At 32.6% G+C, this 21,341-nt stretch overlaps 1 protein-coding gene across 2 annotated transcripts in view; it reads left to right on the top strand.

The window, feature by feature from the left end:
- Positions 1 to 21,341, top strand: part of LOC143045290 (zinc finger MIZ domain-containing protein 1-like) — a 220,115-nt gene that overhangs the window by 66,641 nt on the left and 132,133 nt on the right. For both annotated transcript variants that reach the window (XM_076217676.1, XM_076217675.1), the window contains exon 2: positions 18,572 to 18,626. The gene's annotated coding sequence lies outside the window, so the exon portion shown is untranslated. The remainder of the gene's footprint in view (positions 1 to 18,571; positions 18,627 to 21,341) is intronic.

Here is a 21,341-nt window from a genome sequence, read left to right on the forward strand (position 1 = left end):
TTAACAAAACTAAAATTAAGAAGGAATTCAAAATTATTCAAGTTTTTTTCCCCTCCACATTCTTTACAAATGGTATTGCTTAATATAACAGTGAAATAAGAAAAACTTTATCAAGTTTTAGGTAATAAAACTAGAGGCTCTCAAGAGCCTGTATCGCTCACCTGATTCTACTTGGGTTTTTGAAATCATATGAAAAAATATAAAATTTGGCTAAAAGTGACAACACAACCTCATTGATAAGGAAAGGAACATGTTTAATTTCATTCAAAAGTCCCCCACTGGCGGCCATCTTGGATGGCGGATCTGCTACAAAGTAACAACACTTGGTCAGCACCTCATAAGGAACATTCATGCCATGTTTGGTTTTATTCCATTCAGTGGTTCTCTAAAAGAAGTCATTTGTATGCATTTCCCATAGGGTCCTATGTTAAACTAAGTCCCCTGCTGGCGGCCATCTTGGATGATGGATCTGCTACAAAGTAACAACACTTGGTCAGCACCTCATAAGGAACATTCATGCAATGTTTAGTTTTATTCCATTCAGTGGTTCTCTAAAAGAAGTCATTTGTATGCATTTCCAATAGGGTCCTATGTTAAACTAAGTCCCTGCTGGCGGCCATTTTGGATAATGGATCGGCTACAAAGTAACAACACTTGGTCAGCACCAAATTAGGAACATTCATGCCATGTTTGATTTCATTCCATTCAGTGGTTCTCTAAAAGAAGTCATTTGTATGCATTTCCCATAGGGTCCTATGTTAAACTAAGTCCCATGCTGGCGGCCATCTTGGATGATGGATGGGCTACAAAGAAACAACACATGGTCAGCACGGCATAAGGAACATTCATGCAATGTTTGGTTTCATTCCATTCAGTTGTTCTCTAAAAGAAGTCATTTGTATGCATTTCCCATAGGGTCCTATGTTAAACTAAGTCCCCCGCTGGCGTCCATCTTGGATAATGGATCGGCTACAAAGTAACAACACTTGGTCAGCACCACATTAGGAACATTCATGCCATGTTTGATTTCATTCCATTCAGTGGTTCTCTAAAAGAAGTCATTTGTATGCATTTCCCATAGGGTCCTATGTTAAACTAAGTCCCCCGCTGGCGGCCATCTTGGATGATGGATTGGCTACAAAGTAACAACACTTGGTCAGCACTCCATAAGGAACATTCATGCTATGTTTGGTTTCATTCCATTTTGTGGTTCTCTAGAAGAAGTCATTTGTATGCATTTCCCATAGGGTCCTATGTTAAACTAAGTCCCCCGCTGGCGGACATCTTGGATGATGGATCGGCTACAAAGTAACAACACTTGGTCAGCACTCCATAAGGAACATTCATGCTATGTTTGGTTTCATTCCATTTAGTGGTTCTCTAGAAGAAGTCATTTGTATGCATTTCCCATAGGGTCCTATGTTAAACTAAGTCCCCCGCTGGCGGCCATCTTGGATGATGGATCGGCTACAAAGTAACAACACTTGGTCAGCACCCCATAAGGAACATTCATGCTATGTTTGGTTTTATTCCATTCAGTGGTTCTCTAAAAGAAGTCATTTGTATGCATTTCCCATAGTGTCCTATGTTAAACTAAGTTCCTGGCTGGCGGCCATCTTGGATGATGGATCGGCAACAAAGTAACAACACTTGGTCAGCACCTCATAAGGAACATTCATGCCATGTTTGGTTTCATTCCATTCAGTGGTTCTCTAGAGGAAGTCATTTGTATGCATTTCCCATAGGGTCCTATGTTAAACTAAGTCCCCCGCTGGCGGCCATCTTGGATGATGGATCGGCAACAAAGTAACAACACTTGGTCAGCACCTCATAAGGAACATTCATGCCATGTTTGGTTTCATTCAATTCAGTGGTTCTCTAAAAGAAGTCATTTGTATGCATTTCCCATAGGGTCCTATGTTAAACTAAGTCCCCTGCTGGCGGCCATCTTGGATGATGGATCGGCTACAAAGTAACAACACTTGGTCAGCACCCCATAAGGAACATTCATGCTATGTTTGGTTTTATTCCATTCAGTGGTTCTCTAAAAGAAGTCATTTGTATTCATTTCCCATAGGGTCCTATGTTAAACTAAGTCCCCGGCTAGCAGCCATCTTGGATGATGGATCGGCAACAAAGTAACAACACTTGGTCAGTACCTCATAAGGAACATTCATGCCATGTTTGGTTTCATTCCATTCAGTGGTTCTCTAAAAGAAGTCATTTGTATGCATTTCCCATAGGGTCCTATGTTAAACTAAGTCCCCCGCTGGCGGCCATCTTGGATGATGGATCGGCTACAAAGTAACAACACTTGGTCAGCACCTCATAAGGAACATTCATGCCATGTTTGGTTCCATTCCATTCAGTGGTTCTCTAGAAGAAGTTCAAAATGTAAATTGTTAACGACGACGGACGACGACGACGGACGACGACGGACGACGGACGCCAAGTGGTGAGAAAAGCTCACTTGGCCCTTCGGGCCAGGTGAGCTAAAAAAGGCATCACAGATTTTTTTTAATTTACAGTATAACATAACACAATTGATGTCAAAACATGCTGCTGAGGAACCAATCTGTGGCTGAGTTGTCTAAGTAGGTCAAATGCTGTATCAGTAGCCTGATAACCAATCTGTGGCTGAGTTGTCTAAGTAGGTCAAATGCTGTATCAATAGCCTGATAACCAATCTGTGGCTGAGTTGTCTAAGTAGGTCAAATGCTGTATCAATAGCCTGATAACCAATCTGTGGCTGAGTTGTCTAAGTAGGTCAAATGTTGTATCAATAGCCTGATAACCAATCTGGCTGAGTTGTCTAAGTAGGTCAAATGCTGTATCAGTAGCCTGATAACCAATCTGTGGCTGAGTTGTCTAAGTAGGTCAAATGCTGTATCAGTAGCCTGATAACCAATCTGTGGCTGAGTTGTCTAAGTAGGTCAAATGTTGTATCAGTAGCCTGATAACCAATCTGTGGCTGAGTTGTCTAAGTAGGTCAAATGCTGTATCAATAGCCTGATAACCAATCTGTGGCTGAGTTGTCTAAGTAGGTCAAATGCTGTATCAGTAGCCTGATAACCAATCTGTGGCTGAGTTGTCTAAGTAGGTCAAATGCTGTATCAATAGCCTGATAACCAATCTGTGGCTGAGTTGTCTAAGTAGGTCAAATGCTGTATCAGTAGCCTGATAACCAATCTGTGGCTGAGTTGTCTAAGTAGGTCAAATGCTGTATCAATAGCCTGATAACCAATCTGTGGCTGAGTTGTCTAAGTAGGTCAAATGCTGTATCAGTAGCCTGATAACCAATCTGTGGCTGAGTTGTCTAAGTAGGTCAAATGCTGTATCAGTAGCCTGTCTGAGGAACCAATCTGTGGCTGAGTTGTCTAAGTAGGTCAAATGCTGTATCAGTAGCCTGATAACCAATCTGTGGCTGAGTTGTCTAAGTAGGTCAAATGCTGTATCAGTAGCCTGATAACCAATCTGTGGCTGAGTTGTCTAAGTAGGTCAAATGCTGTATCAGTAGCCTGATAACCAATCTGTGGCTGAGTTGTCTAAGTAGGTCAAATGTTGTATCAGTAGCCTGATAACCAATCTGTGGCTGAGTTGTCTAAGTAGGTCAAATGCTGTATCAATAGCCTGATAACCAATCTGTGGCTGAGTTGTCTAAGTAGGTCAAATGCTGTATCAGTAGCCTGATAACCAATCTGTGGCTGAGTTGTCTAAGTAGGTAAAATGCTGTATCAGTAGCCTGATAACCAATCTGTGGCTGAGTTGTCTAAGTAGGTAAAATGCTGTATCAATAGCCTGATAACACTGAGTTTTTGTGTTCAAACCTGCAGGTATGCTAAACTCATTCTACGATTGTCAGTTTTGCAATTTTGCAACCGTAGGGCGATAGGGCGCTTATGTTGTCTCTTATGCACTTTTGATTTCGCCACCAATAAAAACTGACTGCCAAGAAAAGACACAATAGTGGTGAAACTGGCATTAAACACTATTCAGTCAATCAAAGAATGCTGAAGTGGCAATAAGAAGCCAGCAATCAATTTTAAAATTTTGCTTAGGTGTTTTTGATAAAAACCCACAAAATGACCTATTATAATATAGGACCTCCAAGTTAAAATAGGACATTTCAGTAATATATAACTAAGCATGAGTGAATCTTTTGAAAGGTGTCTGCTAATTAATGTTCTACTGTAACAGAACTTGAAAGATCCTAATCTGAAAGCAATTTTCTAGGATATATGTAAAATTATAAAAACCATAAAAGTATAACAAATATGATGATGTAGTTAACGTGAAATGATGTAGCATCTGCTATATTAATAATTTCTTTATAATGACGAAAAGCAACAGATTGTTTAAAAAAATAAAGTTTTCAATAATTAAAGTGATAATCAATAGGACATGACAAAGTTTGTGATGAAGAGGCAGAAAATACAAAACAAGTAGCAATTTAATGCATAAATATTAAAATTAATTCGTTTAATTTCTACGCTGAGCAGCAGGCTTTTATTGTGCTTGTATCTCTGTTAAGATATTTCATTATTTGTTCGGAAAGAAATGGTTTTTACGTAAGAGATCAATTTATAAAACCAGTTCTTTAACTCACAATCAATAGATTTATTTCTATGTTTTAGAAAGTGTTGTCGGTTAATAACGTACGTCTGTTTATCTTCCAATAAAACTTTTTTTTTGCCTTTTACCTGGCTTGGGCTGATTATTCTTTGAAATTGAAAATATTATGCAATTCTTTTGTTGAATTATTCAGATTTAAATGTTATTTGTTAGGGTATTAATTTTTTTGAACAGAAGCATCCAATATGTCAGCTAATTTAGTGTAAGATCAAAAGTAAATCATATTTGTTATAAAAGGCCAGTTTCACTTGATGTCCATTATCCAACTTTTGTAATGGTCAATTTTGAAGACTATTCCAAAAATCTCTGAAAAATGTGGACCAATTGAAACTTAACTTAATTACAATCAACTTGAGGATGTGAAATTTTCTCCCAGATAAACCAGCAAACAGGTCTTTGTTAAAAAAGAAAAGAAAAGGGGGATGGTGAAAACAGACATTATCATAATATTTTTTATAGCTAATATTTGAAAATATTTGACCAAATTTTAGATATAAGTAAATAGATGTGTAATAATTTGTACTATCTGATGAACATTTGTTCTTATTGATCTTTTTTTAGACCTAATTATTGCACTAGTGCTATTTGTGCATTTATTTTTTTCAACTGTTCAATAACAGGAAAAAATCATTAAAAGTAGAATGCAAAAAATACATTTAGTGGTCACTAGAAATCATATTATTATTACTTCATACTTGATAATGTTTTGGTTTTGCAAAGTAGAAAGAAAACCTATTTGTGTTATGCCCAAGAGAAATAGGATTTGAATTGTTTTGATCAAACTAATTCAATAGTCAAAAGCTTCATACCAATACATAAAACATATACTGCATACTTTTTAAATTTGAAAAATATGTCATGAATAAAATTTAAAGAATTTTTATATGTCCTACAAAAGGATGGGTAAAAATTTAATTGATGCTAAATATTTCTCACCATATGAAGAGAAAGTTGTTAATTTAAAATTTTAAAATAATCTTTTGACCTTAAGTTTTTGTTTCAAATGGAGGTCTCTCATGTTTGTTTCAATCTGTTCATGTTCAAGGGCAAAACAACCTTCTGAGTGGAACCTATGTTTATAAATTTAGCTCATACTGTAAGTCAAGACTTATTGGCCTGCAGATGTGTAAAATCATGGGCCACTTAAGTTCCTACTGTTTCCTTCAAATTTTCAAGTTGCAATTTTTTTTTTGAAGTTTGCATAGAACACTTTTTGTGTTGTCATTGTACGATTTGACTTCAGCAAATAAATTGTCAGGTAAATTGATAAATTTTGACAGAAGAAGGTTACTCAGGAAGGAAGAGGTTACTTTATTAAATTTATATCATTTGAATTGAAAGAAGATTTGACAAGATTAGATCATTTTTGAAATTTTTATCTAAGAGATTTTGAGTCCTTGGGTTATTTTTGGGATACTGGTCTGGTTTTGGTTGGTTCCAAGAGCATAACATATAGATAGCCCTTGATTTTTTTTATGTTAAATAGTTTATCGATTTTGTCTTATAAGAAAAAAGAAAAAAAATATGTTGTGTATAGTAGCAAGACTTTGTTAAAATATGAAGCCCATCTCTGGGTGCAGGATTTTCTCGCTGTGTTGAAGACCCTTTGGTGGCCTTTGACTTTTTTCTGCTTAATGGTCAGGTTTTTGTCTCTTTGACACATTCCTCATTTCTATTCTCAATTTTATTTGAGAAATAAACTAAATTATTTAACCAGTTGATCGGTTTGTTGAGATGAATTCAAACTGCAACTTGAAAAACATTTTAGCAAACTGGTATTTTAAAAGGACAAAACCTTTTAAAATGCACTTTAAATGTAATGAAGAATAGCACTTTTCTTCAATTAAGGAATTTTATAATTCTACTGTAGCTTAATACAAGTATCATTTGACCTGCACCTTTTATTTTCACTTGTACACAACTGTAATTGCTGGTAATAACGATTGAGTATGCTGTTATGACATTAAACCACACTTGTAGATGATTCTGCCGTATTTAATTTGTGCAAAAGCCATATAGCATATATTCTGTAAAACCTATTCTACCGTCCTATAAAAGATTTAATTATTAGCAGTGTTTAATATTAGTTTGCTTTCAGAAGTTAATGTCGAATAATCGTAGAATGAACATTGCATGTTGAAATTTAAAGGGAAACTTCGCAAAAAAATCAAAAATTGATATTATGTCCATTCTGTATAAAAATGCTCAAATTTATAGATATTAAAGTTTTATTCCGCTAAATAAGAGATCACCATCGATTTTAAATTTTGAGTATCAGTTCTCTGCTCTCCGCCATCTTGTCACCTTCTCCGATGAAAAATCCCGATATGTCTATAAACCACAAAGGAACAAAACTACAGTAAACGATGTAGTCGTAATTGCGTGTCGATATCTTGTCAATCGTACGGTTGTTTTATCTGACTGACTAACTTGATACGGAAAATGGTCTTATATTTTTAAATAACCATATAGTCTGTTATTTTTAATTGATAATATTGTAATTAGTTAAAATGTCAAAGTTCAAATCATAAATAAGTGTTCCGTGGAAATTGTTTTCGAAAATCTAATTCGTTCATAATTCTTTCAAGTAATAAACTTTATTTAAATAAATTCGGATCTTCCCTCATCTGATCACCAGCATGGCTAAAGGTATTACTCCCAAAGGTATTGGAAGGGGTGTAAGGTGACACGTCCAGGTATTCAATCGATTTCCTGTCCGGCTGGCTTGCAAGTTCATGCATCGTTTCACTTCTGTAGGTATTGATCAGTGTACACGACCGTTACTTATAACTTTCCATTTTGAACTATCAGGTGCATGTATAATATACATTTTTGTCTTGCGTGTCCGAAAGTGATATTTATACTAGTCATTACTGAACTCATACGCTTGTTTATAAATAACATTTCTGGTGTAAAGAATATTATCTATAAAAAAAAATTAATACAAAAAAAAATTTGAAGAAATACAAATCTATTTACATATTTTTCCAAGGGTTAATTTGGGGAAATGTAATATATACTCATTGTCAATAGTTTAGGACAGATTGGAACATACCAGAATTATTGATTTAAAAAAATGTGCGCACTTGTCGACGATTCGTGTATACATACGCCTAGGTAGAAAGTTACGGAACTATAGTCAGTAGCGCAATTTAAAATATGTATACATGTATACATTGAACATAAGAAAGAAACATACATTTTGTGTAAATTGTGGTAAAAGTTTTGTAAATTATTATAGACTAGTCCACGTATGCCAACAGTATGTAATCAACGAATTCGATAGACTATTGTATACCAAAAGAAGAAGAAGAAAAAAAAGAAACAATTTGATTTAAATACAGGTCAATTTATAACTTGCTTTGGTTCATCGAAGTTAAGAACATAGTAAACTCACAGATTTATATATCAATTAGATTGTTCTCGAATAAAGGACGAAATTTGTCATCATCACAATTGTTCCAACATTCATGTAAAATATATGCAACTGGACGTACACTAATAATCCCCAAGGGGATGTGAATATTTTCTAGGAAAACTATTGAGTATCAATTTCGGGATTTATTTTCTTTCTTGATATTCAATGACAGCATATTAAAGAATAAACTGCTTGTCGGATATTTGTCCGCTTTAGGGGTATTCTTGCAAGTTGAACAGACTTATAATAACATTCAAAAATAGGGAATGATAACATTAAATTCGTTGTCTTTTAATTTTAAACATCGTTGGTCAAATAGTTATTTAAGTATATATATACGTTGGGAGACGACGATTATTATAGTAGTCTCAGATTTTAATAAGGACGTTCCCGATTACGAATAAATTTGGTTGACGTTTTTCACACTTGAAAAGAATATCTATTTGTAATTTTTCGATTCCATTCCAATACAAAAGTATTTTTTCTTTATTCGTACATATTATATTCCGCTTCGGTAGAGTTATCTTCAGATAGTTTCATATATTAATTAATACATGGCTTTCAAAAGTCTAAATGTAAGTGTTCTCGTACATTTTTTCGCCCAATAAAGACAAATAAAAATGATTTAGTAAAGCTATTTCTAATTTCTAAGTCCCCCTTTTTTATGAGACATAAATCAAGGACAAGACTTGTATATCATTTCATTCTGACATATGAATTAAGTTTCCCGTCTTTAACCGAAAATTGTGTATTTCTTAGTAAATTAACTTATTTGAATTCAAATAAATAATAGCACCAAATATAATTAAATAATTCCACGGCGACCAATTTTTATTTGTCACCAACTTGAATATGTATTTGTAATGTGTGTATTAAATGCTCCCACTGATCCGAATAGACAGTCACACCTGGCAAGGTGTGCCCTAGAGGCGTGGTTAAATACCGAAGTGCAAATAACAATTTACCTTTCAACAAGCCATCTACGAGTATTGCCACAGAACCGTGAATACACACATCGTATAAACCTAGTCATAGCAGAGATAGTAAAAGGTCAATAATCATGAGTACACCAACATATTGTCTTTACAGTTGTTCACCTTATCAGTCCGAAAATGCATTTATTAAAAATAAATTTATAACTTTTTGTGTTGTCTACAAGCATAATTCGAATATATACGTTTAACATAGATAATTTATCTCACGAATGAGTACAATTGAACGTCTGTGCGTTTTATCTTCTTATTATCGGATGGTTATTAGATAAAGCATAAGTCATCGGCGCGCTTACGATTACGTTAAAATATGATTAAAAACCAAGACTTTTAATGATTGTATTTTAAATCCCGGCATGCAAAAATCAGGAGAAAACGTCACGACCTACAGGAAGTAGTTGATATTTTTTCATTAATTATTGAATTTCTCCTTTATTACTGCACATATAGCGATAAAACTTTGTGAATATATATATTATGTCATAATGAACATATTTAAACCATAAGTAAAAAATCGTGAATTTTCCCTTTAATTAAAAATAAATTTATAAATTTTTGTGTTGTCTAAAAAATTAATTTGAATATATACGTTTAACATAGAAAATTTATCTCATGAATATGTACAATTGCACGTCTGTGCGTTTTATCTTCTTATTATCGGCTGGTTATTAGATAAAGCAGAAGTCATCGACGCGCTTACGATTACGTTAAAATATGATTTAAAACCAAGACTTTTAATGATTGTATTTTAAATCCCGGCATGCAAAAACCAGGAGAAAACGTCACGACCTACAGGAAGTTGTTAATATTTTTTCATTGATTATTGAATTTCTCCTTTATTACTGCAATTATAGCGATAAAACTTTGTGAATATATATATTATGTCATAATGAACATATTTAAACCATAAGTAAAAAATCGCGAATTTTCCCTTTAAAGGAATTACGTGTTAGATTGGTCTAAAATAACTTTTGTGCAATTGGCTTTTTTTCTTATTGATTCAATTTGCAGATTATTTGCCGTAATTTTCTAAAAGGATGGAATTAAAATGTCAGACATATGTTTATGTAACATTTCAAGTCTGTTATGTAAATTTCCCCCGTTAATTTCCATAGCTCACATTAAGTACAGGTTTATTGGGAATCGCATCATCTTAATTTTCCAGAAGTTGCATCGGAAAATACCTCTAGGCTGCTGCGGTGTTATTGATGTCGTTAGTGTTGGCGAATGTCGAAAGATTTCTGTTATTTTGTAATTATTAAGTTGACATTTGGGTTTGAATATGAGAAGTTTAAGTCGCTAATCTGAACAATGAGATGTTATTGAAAATTATATTACATTTAGCAATATTTCCACACGTGATGATTTTCTTTTAATATTTGGCTTCTAATTTAAGATGTTTCCTTTATGCTGTGTACGAAGAATGATTGCTAATTTGATTGGAAAGTTACGACAATAAACTAATTTTGTAATCCTCATTAAAAGCGTTGCTTCCTTTTATGATGTTTTATGAGTTTTGATTGATGTTCCTAATTTTGATTTTAGTTTCAATAACAAAATGGTATAAAGCAGAACTTTGTTGATTAAATCTTGCTTGCCTGATCTTAAAATATTTGAATGGTAAATATTTATCTCAGCTTAAATATTTCCAATATGCAATAAACAAATAATTGAGACAAATTTTGAACAATCAAACAGAAATATTGATATATTTCAAAAAAATTTCTTAATGATCAGAAAGCATTCTTAAATGGACTACTTAAATATATAAAAACAATGAAATCAATTGTTGATGAAAAATTGTTTTTTGAAAAATTTGAACGATTGATTAAACATATAAAGGAAACCCTCTACTTCTATGAATTACAGCTTCCACTCAGGAAAAATTGATTGATTGTTGATAGCTTAGTGTCCAGTGACAATTATTTCATACCTTTTCACAAAGATAAACTGAAGCATCTGTGATAATACTTCTGAAGGTCATATAAGTAACCTTTTGATGACATCTGTTGATATTTTAATGTCAGGCATGGATCCAGAAAAGGGGTTTAATTTTTTAAAAGGATTTTTTAGTGTAATTACAAGATTTTATTAGGGGCTTATATATGTACGTCTGTTTGTCCATATCATAAAATTGGGTTTCTGTTCTCTAACTTTAGTTTGCCTCAACCAAATTTTATGATTTTTTTACACAATGCTGTTCACCTCCTAACACTTATCAAGTTGGAATTTAGAGGTGGTGTCACTTTCACTGTTCTAGAGTTATGTCCCTTCATACATGGAAAAAAATGTCAAATTTGTTGTTTCTGCACACTTACTTTATCTTGCCTCAATTAAATGCTAAAAAACTGATAGACAGTACTTGTTAAACCCCAAAAAAGTGGGAAAAAACTCATCATTTAAAATATAATTGATAACTGAGTCTTTACCAATTTACAAAAAATACTTTATAAATAATTGCTTAACCCTTTCCTCCATTGACATTTTTTTTTTTGCATACTTGATTCACTTAGGATTTTTCAATAAAATGCTAAAAATATGCTTTAAAGTATAAGTAAATTGCGAAAAAACAAATATTTCATCAAATAAATTCAAGTCAGATATTCTTATGAATATCCTTTTCATATTGGATACAAATTTTATTAAGTCTGAAGCAGACACTTTGTAGTCAAAGCGTTTCAACTGAGGTACTACACAGGCGTCAAAAGGCGTCATTATGGAGTAAAGGGGGTGGCGTCAAAAGGCGTCACTATGGAGGAAAGGGTTAATGAATTAATACATATACATAATTTGTAAAAGCATTTGATTGTCAAATGCATAATTAAATGTTTTGTATGCACCCAGAAAACAAGCCAGAGTGAGCATTGGTTTACATAATATAGTGGTCATCTCAAAGAGGAACCCCAGACCATGAGAGAGAGATATACATTTTATCCTCAAAAATGCTGCTAATCAAAATAATGAAGTGGTGTAAACCATTTTATTATCAGTTTCTACAATCAGATTTTGAAAGATTCGAAATATGAAATTTTATCATAAGAATATTAGTTTTAAATTGACAGCTTGTTTTGTAAAATGCCTTGTGTTCTGTTCACCTGTAGCTAGTGGAAAGAATTGGAAAATTTTTATGAAGAAATTTGAATAAAAGGATGATGGATGTTGAAAATGGATTTAAAAAAGCGATTTCATTCTCTTTGTTCAAAGCGTATTTGTTTGAGGTCAAATTAGGTTGCACCTGTCTACCTCTAAAGCATAAGGTCAAGGTCATTCAGAAAAAAAAAATATGTCTGCTGCCAACTTTTGAATTGTCTGCTCAAAACACAATAGAAATATTTTTTTAAATTTCAATTAGATGCATATGTGTTTGACTTTGACATCCTTTTTATGACAAAATATTAAAAACGATAAACTCCATAGATGATTTGTGATGAAGTGGATAGTTGTCATTTTAAGTACCCAGTAGCATATTATTTTTTATTTAGTCATTCAAATGGAATTTATTGTTAGTAAATATAATTCTATCTTAAATCATCTTTTTATTAATTTTAATTGAAAAAAATAAGTACTCTGAAAAGAAAGTATGTTTCTTTATAAAACCAATATGAGAAATTATTATGGTAATTTCGAATCTACCCTTCAAATTTACTACCTATTAAAAAGATACAGGTGAGCTTAACAGTGTTTTCCAGTACACTACGCTTTCTTTGTGAATTTCATAGACCCGTTTTTTCTTCTTCTTCACGATCTGCAGGTGTATCTGTGGAAAAGTTTAAAAGTTTGACCTCTTTGTCATTAAGGCAGCCTTTGTCATTGAAAATCGAGATTTCTATTCAGCATTCCAAGTCATCTAAGGGATTTATCAGTAACTACATATGGATAAAATTTCAATCGCACCCAGGGTGGCCAATTATATATACCCCATTTTACAGGTATTGATAAATTCCTTGTATTTGATTTATGGTTTTGTTAGCTGTAAGTCAGATTTTCTCAAACTATATGAAGATTTATCAATGTGACAATTTTGTCTGCAATTTGTTTACTTAAGGAAAGGACAGCTTATTTACTTATGTATTATCTGTTTGATGTGTTTGTCATAATTCATGGAGATTCTTGAATATGATTGAATATTACAATATTGTATTATTTACTTTGATGATTGTTGTAATAGGAGATGGGTTTTTAGACTTTTTCTGATCCACCATAAATTTAATTGGGAACAATCTCATTATGATATAGGAATTTCATAGATAAACAGGACTTTTTTATGCCACACCTACAATAGTAGAGGGGCATTATGTTTTCTGGTCTGTGCCTCCGTTCGTCCGTTCGTTTGTTTGTCCGTCCCGCTTCAGGTTAAATTTTTGGTCAAGGTAGTTTTTGATGAAGTTGAAATCCAATCAACCTGAAACTTAGTATACATGTTCGTTATGATATGATCTTTCTAATTTTAATGCCAAATTAGAGTTCTGAACCCAAATTCACGGTCCACTGAACATAGAAAATGATAATACAAGTGGGGCATCCGTGTACTGGGGACACATTCTTGTTTTGTTTTGTTTTAAGGTCCACAGAAACCAGCAAGTTTTCTTATTTGAAAATCAAAAAGAGTGATATTTTGACTTTTAATAATGTTCTATAAAACATTGCAAAAGGTCATGTTTTTATATTGGTGTTTATATCAAATTTGCTTGGTGGTGTGCTGATTGATATCTAAGTCTTGGAAAACATATTTATTCATTGAATGGTCCTAGTTGTCAAAAAGTTATTGGAATAATCATGTGTAGTCTATATCTTCTTTCTTGAGAAAATATATGGTATATTTGTCAATGGTACTGATCTAATTGAATAAATACACAATTGCCTTGTACTGGGTTTAGATCATTGTTAAAGTTCTAGGAGGATGCATGGTCAAATAATGTTTAATTACATGGAATTGTTCTTGTTGTTGGGATGTCTTTGATATTTGATTTACTATTGTTCCTTTTTTACCTTCTGCATCATTTCACATTCATGGTGCAACTTTTTAACCCCCCCCCCCCCCTTTTTTTTTTAAATTGTGACATTGTTGTCAATTAATTACTTCCTGGTGAAAGATGTTCATTGTCTCCTTAGAGATTATCTTGTTAGTTTTATAGACAAGAGTTGTCTCCCCTCTACCATTCATATCAATAACAGTATGAGAAATTATAATTATTTTATTAGGCGAAACTGCAGATTGTATGATAGTTAAACCAGACAAATGAAACATAATACAGCTACATTCTTAACCATGATGTGTTGAATTTTTCATGAGTTTGGGCAAATCTCCACACACAGGAGGTTTGTCAGTGCAGCTGAGTGTTTTTTCAGTGGTATTTGTAAACTTGTTAAACATGTGCTTGATTGCTCCAGAATAACACATTATCCATTCAGAATTACACTAGATTTTTCACTCATCATTAAACATCAACTTATAAGAACTGATAACGACAATAGGCGTTTCAGATTAAATATAGATCATTGTTCGTGTTTTTTTAGCAATCTGATGTCGATTCTTAAATATTTAATATTCTGTCTGACTGTGTAAGGTTTGTTGAAGAGAGAGACAAATTTGACTTAATCGCTGTTATTATTTGACATAGAATCGTGGTCCAATCGTATGAACTGGTCCGTTGAGGATACTAAATAAGGCACAAAACGACATCGTCATATAATGTACTAATGCAGTGAATTAGATCAATAAACTAGCCAATGTATTTTATTTGATTAAAGGAAAACAGATTTTTTATTGGAATTGTGATAAAGTAATATTTGATCCTCTTGTTATGTGTGGGAAGGAACTAGGAAAAGATCAATAATAATAGATACCACAACTTTCCTTAAAAAGATATTATGTGTCATGATTATGTTAATTGGTCTTAAAAGATTGATGAAACATTTATTCCAATAGTATTAAGAAATCAGGAAGTTTTGTTCAGATGCTGAACTGAAGAGAAAAATTAAAGTAGCATGGCAAAGCGTTTTGTTCTATTGATGTTTTAATTGTATTTTCCCAGTTTTTATTTTTTGATGAATTGCACAATCTGAATCAATAACTTGTATACTTTATGCATGATGGGTACATGATTTGGAGCAGAACTTACTGGCTTCATTGTTTTAAGCAAGATAATTTCTGTATTAAGTAGAGGAGTAAGAGGGCAGGCTTTAGTTTTAGGCTAGAACAAACAAGCAGTTCAAGCCATTATTGAAAGGGGGTCTAACCATATGTCACAATCCAAAGGGATTAATTGTCCAAAACGAGAAGAAGAAGGGGGGAGGGGGTCACCACTGGACTTGGCTAATTGTTTTTATACTGTTTAGGCTAAAATATAAGAAAGCAGATCCTGCCATTTTTAAAGGGGTTCCAATCATGTCCCCATTCAAAAGCATTGATCGTAAAACAAAAACCTCTAGAACCGCCACTGGACGAAGCTATTTGTTATTTTGCTCCATGAAGCAGAGGGTATACTGCTTTACCACTATCTGTCTGTTTGTGTGTTGGTCAGTCCCATGAAATTTCCATTTTTACTTTTTTTTAAGAACTACAAATCCAAGGTTCATAAAATTTAATATCAAGCTTCAGGTGAGCATGTTACACTTAGTGACTTGCTCTATTATACATTGCTTATCAACTTTCTTTTTACTTTAAACTCATAGCAGGGGTATCATTAGCGAGCAATAGCTCACTGTGCTGCAAGTTCAACTTGTTTGTAATGGAAATGATCAAATCTCTAAATTTCTTCAACACACTACAAGTATATCATCACAAACAGGTTAAGACCCATTTGGTTAATGTTCTCTGAAGTGATATGGTTACAAAGTACATTATTCAAGTCTTCAAACTCCCCCTGAAAGATTTGATGTTCAGGTGTATGGCTTTTATATCATAACAATTCAAATCTATGGCATAAAATGGGTTATTTTTATTTTGATTACAATACCAGATCTTGTTGTACAATTGAAGGAGAGGATTAGTGTTTAAAGTACTACAAATCAATGAAATTGGATTATGAAGACAATTTAAAACTGATGGGCAAAGGTAGTGTTCACTTTCTGATGACTTTGATCGAGATTTTATAGTACTAAGCTGATCTTGACAAGATTGAAGAATTTCATTTTTTTGCTGAAAATTTTATTAGTACAAGTCGAAGTGTAAAATGCCTATTAAACAACAGATTTAATGTTCTGGTATTTGGAAAACATAGTAGAAAAGAAGCAGAATTTGAACCAATCAATGGTCAGCAAAAGTAAAAGTACATATTTATATAATTTGCATAATCCCTTCACAATGTAGGATGTCGCAAGGCATAACATGACAGAACTATACTTAAATATCCTAATCAGGATAAAGTCGAAGTAATCAATTACGAATAAACACATTTTTTAACCAGCTGTGTTTGTTCTAAAATGTTACATGTAATACCAACATCAATATAGTTATATACTTTTTTTGTTTTTTCCACATGGATAAGTAGAATCTTGAAAATCTTTTGGTAATATACTCTTGTTTTCAAACTTATTTGATATTTATGCATTTGTACATGTTAATACCGTGTAAAAATTTGTATGAATCTTAATAAATCCCTACTCTATGATAATAAGGTATAAAAGTTTCAGAAGTAGGTCTATTTGCAAAGGGTAAGTAACTGAAGTTATAGATAAATGATCTCTTTTGGTTAAATAACTCAAAAGACATTGGTTTTCTTTCAGTAAATAAATCTTCATTAGACAAATGGACAGGTTATTTCAAAATAAGTTATATTACATGTATATGCTTCTCTGGAGGGGTACTTACTTGTTAACTTTTACAAGATAAATTAATCCACTAACAAAATGGTGTCCTTTTTCAGTCTTTGTAAAAGGGTTTTTCTTCAGACAGGGTTAAGTCAATAATGAAAGTTTTCCGAGGATTTAACCGAGTTCATGTTTTTTCAATCATTTTATTCTCTTTTTCTGTATTTTGACTCCTGGGAACACCATTTCTGCTTTTTCTGTTGAGTCCAATATAATTCCTGTAAAGTACATCTCTAATGCAGAAAAATTACTCTAGGGACAAATGGTTCTGTAAATAGACAATGATATTGCTGCGAACAAACTGAAAATTGTTCAGACCACTATTTGAGTCAGAGGTTTCACAGGAATACCTCTAGATAAATGGATGCACTCTTTTAAAAAGAGTAGTTTACTCCAATATAAACAAGTTTTTTCCCCCATAAAACGAGGGAACAACTATAGGAACCAACAGGGTAAAATACTCCATTAGCAGCCAGATGATTAACCGAGGAATTACTGTATGAACGTAGTGATGTTTTCTTCTGAAGGGGCAAATTACCCCTAAATGTCATGAAATCTAATGAAGACGAGACAATTGAGACATTAAGAAGATTCTATTTGTTCTGAATATTTATGCATTGAAATTTTTTGAGGATTTCCTTCAGAGAATTTTTAGAAACATTAGAATTTCTTATATGACAACATGATTAACCAATTTTGCCTATGCATTTGTTGTTTATTTGGTCTGGTTGTGTTGTTATGTTTCTGTCTTCTTTACGATCGCTCAATATCTTATGATACTCAGAATGACTAAGTTTATCTGATCTTGCACCTGAAAAAAGAGAGAATTTTGACCTTTAAAAAATGGGAAGAAACGTGACATAACTTTGATTGTCGCCAATGGTTTCCGTTCTATTGTAAAAAATGTAACTTTTTCTCAATTCAAATCACCAATTGTGAACCTGTTTTATCTTTTAAACTATTAAAACCACCATACAATCAACAAAGAATATGTGGTTTGTCTGCTAGTTTGATTTAAAAGGGATTTAAATTTCTGCTCATTGAAAATTGCAGACATTTAACCATTGTCGTAACCCGTCGATGAAGTAACAACATGATCCTAAGGTCATCCTTTCAATTTGTTTGAACAAAAGTAATGCTGTATAAACTTGGTATGTTTAAACGTTACCGATTACCTAATATATAACATTTAAATTTCATTGGATTAGACATTTCAGAAAATTATAGTATTTTTCAATTTTGATAAATCGTTCAATTTTTTTTTGGCAATTTGTCATCATTTTGTGGCTTTAAGTAATATTTAGAAATAAACTTGTGTCATATCACAAATTTTTCATTCTTTTATTGATATGTGATATGTCAAAATATTTTTATATTGTCATTCATGGTTCCACATTTAAACAAATCAGTATAATGTCTTACATCAAACATATTTTTGAAGATATACAAATTTTAAGGTGTCAAATTTTGTGGTTTTGTTGAATATGATTAAAACATTTAAAAGACTAGATCAGTTTAATTGCAATTTATGAATTTTTATCATGTCTAAGATTTTTTCATTGACATTTTATTTTATGCTGAATTGCAGGGGAGAACCAGCCAAATATAGAATTTTATTCTCACTAGAGGCATGGATTGATAGATTTTATGATTCCATTAATAGCCAAGATTACTCTTGAGTGGTCTCTTAATAATACTTTTTATTCTTTTCTTACAGGAAAGATTCCTTATATGTTGTTTTAGTCCAGAAATGAAGAAATCATAAATTGAAGGTAATATTGAATATATAAGGTTTGAATCAATTTGTTATAAAGTTGGTTAAGCTATATGATAAGGGGTAGAAAGTATTTGTAAACACAATCCTCACTTAAAGTTGATGCACTTCCATTGACGGGATCTTGATAGTTAAGAGATCTTCATATCTGCCTATATGACGTGTCTAGTCTTTGAACTTCTGCAGTAGTGTTAAAGTTATGTGCAAAAATGAGAAGTTGCACATGAGTTATAGAACACAATGAATATTTTGTATTAACTCATGTCATTTAATACCTAAAATACATAAAAAAAACCAAAGACAAATGAACAGCCCTTCTAAACAAAATGCATGCACGTTAATTCGCTAATAACAATCTCATTGTGCAATATAAATACCATACAGAGCACAATTCTAAGCCCATAACTGATGAAGTTGAAAATTGAAGTTTATGAAGGTCGACTGTTCAGGTCACAGCAGCTATTAATTGTCTGAAATTTGGGAGAAAAAAAAAGGATTAGTTTCGAAAGTTTTTCTTTTAACTATATAAAAAAGAAGATGTGGTATGATTGCCAATGAGACAACTATCCACAAAAGACCAAAATGACACAGACATTAACAACTATAGGTCACCGTACGGCCTTCAGCAATGAGCAAAGCCCATACCGCATAGTCAGCTATAAAAGGCCCTGATAAGACAATGTAAAACAATTCAAACGAGAAAACTAACGGCCTTATTTAGGTAAAAAAATGAACGAAAAACAAATATGTAACACATAAACAAACGACAACCACTGAATTACAGGCTCCTGACTTGGGACAGGCACATACAAAAATAATGTGGCAGGGTTAAACATGTTAGCGGGATCCCAACCCTCCCCCTATATTTTTTTTTACCTTATCTTTGGATGGAATAGATAACATAGGATTTTAGCATCAAAAGGTCAAGGTCACATCTGCTCTTATGAAAAAAATATTGTTGAAAGTTTAGCTTTCGCATGTTGTCTTTTGAATTATATGTCACTTTCAAAATATATAGGCCACTAAAATTTTAGTACATGTCACATTTGAGCTTAGTGCTATCATATGCTCTAATTAAGCTTATGAGAGATCTAATTTTCGTAGAGCCTCTGGATTCTCGTTGAAGCAGCAGCTTGTATTTGTTTTGTAATGATTAAAATGTTTTTACACCCTATTGTAACATTGTTCCAGGAGGCAATTTGACCTTTGACTTTATAAAAGGATTTTTGGTGTCTGTATTTACATTGGTCTCTCTCGCCTAACAGAAAAACAATGATTTTCAATGTCTATTTTCATGTTTTCCATCCAATTTGTATTGCCTTTTAGGCAGCTATTGGATTGTATTGACATTTGTCAGTCGGTTGAAATACTGAACATATAACATGTAAGTATGTCCTATCTTTCATAACATATTATTTTTCTTCTAAATGAACATCTGTGATTTATTTAAGAAAACATTTAATGATAAATGACAACATCTAGTATATTGTTTATGATAGGTACAGGGTGATTATTCTTAGTACAGTTATTAGTACCTTACTTGGCTTCCCTTATAAGTTCAAAAGATAGAGGTACAGGGTGATTTTTCTTAGTAATTAGTACATAATTTGGCTTCCCTTACAAGTTCATAAAGTTTAGGTACACTACAGGGTGATTCTTATTTGCAATTAGTACCTCACTCTGATTCCCTTATAAGTTCACAAAATATAGGTACAGGGTGATTCTTGTCAGTAATTTGCACCTTACTCATATAAATTCACAAGATTGATCTGCAGAGGAAATAATGTTAAACTACTAAATGCAGAAGGAAAAAATAGTTTTCTTTTTCCTTTTTTTGAAATAACATATTACATGGCAATTTTTCCAAGTCCTGCAATACATAATTAATTTGTAGTATGCTTTGTCATGAGGTGTAACCATAAAGCTGGTAATATTCATGGATGTAAAATTTGGCGATTTTCATTCAATAAGGTATACAAAATAATTTGGCGGTTATTATTTTGGCGGATTCAAAACTTTAATCAATACCTTTGCATGTGCCCTTTTAAATTGGCAATTTTGTTCTATCCGCAATAAATTTACACCCCGCGAAAAATAATCCACTATATGGTACATCCTTGGTTTGTGTGATATTTTGCCAATATACTGAGACATGTCATATGAAACACAGTGGTCACCAATAGACAGTTGTCTATAAAATTAATGTCTTTACTTTTAATAGTGAAAACAAATTTCCCACAGTAATCTTCATTCCAGATATTATGATAAAACAGATTAACTGAGCAACCTAAAGATTGCGATCAAGAAAAGGAAAATTAACAAGAGGAAAGTAATAGTTTTCCTGTTTTGTATCTAGATATTTGGTACAAGGAATAACATGTGAAATTCTAGTTACTAATAATGTTTAACATTGGAGGGACTTCAGAGCTTGTGTGGACACTGGCCAACTATGCTAGGGCCAAATAGCCAGTCAAGGTTGTTAAAAACTCCCATGATCATAGACACTGGTCAATCTTAAATGGGTGTATTTTGACCTTTAAATGTTGTCTGGCTATTATATATTTCAAGACACTAGTTTTACCCTCAGAGAGATGTAAAGCTTGTATAAAGACAAGTCTTTTGTTGAAGACTGTATGTTGTCTGTTCGATGTGTTTTGGAAATTCTTGTCATTGGGTAGCTGTCTTGTTGATGTATACCAGACATCTAATTTTT

This window comes from Mytilus galloprovincialis, chromosome 9 (genome assembly GCF_965363235.1).
Source record: "Mytilus galloprovincialis chromosome 9, xbMytGall1.hap1.1, whole genome shotgun sequence".
Taxonomy (NCBI): domain Eukaryota; kingdom Metazoa; phylum Mollusca; class Bivalvia; order Mytilida; family Mytilidae; genus Mytilus; species Mytilus galloprovincialis.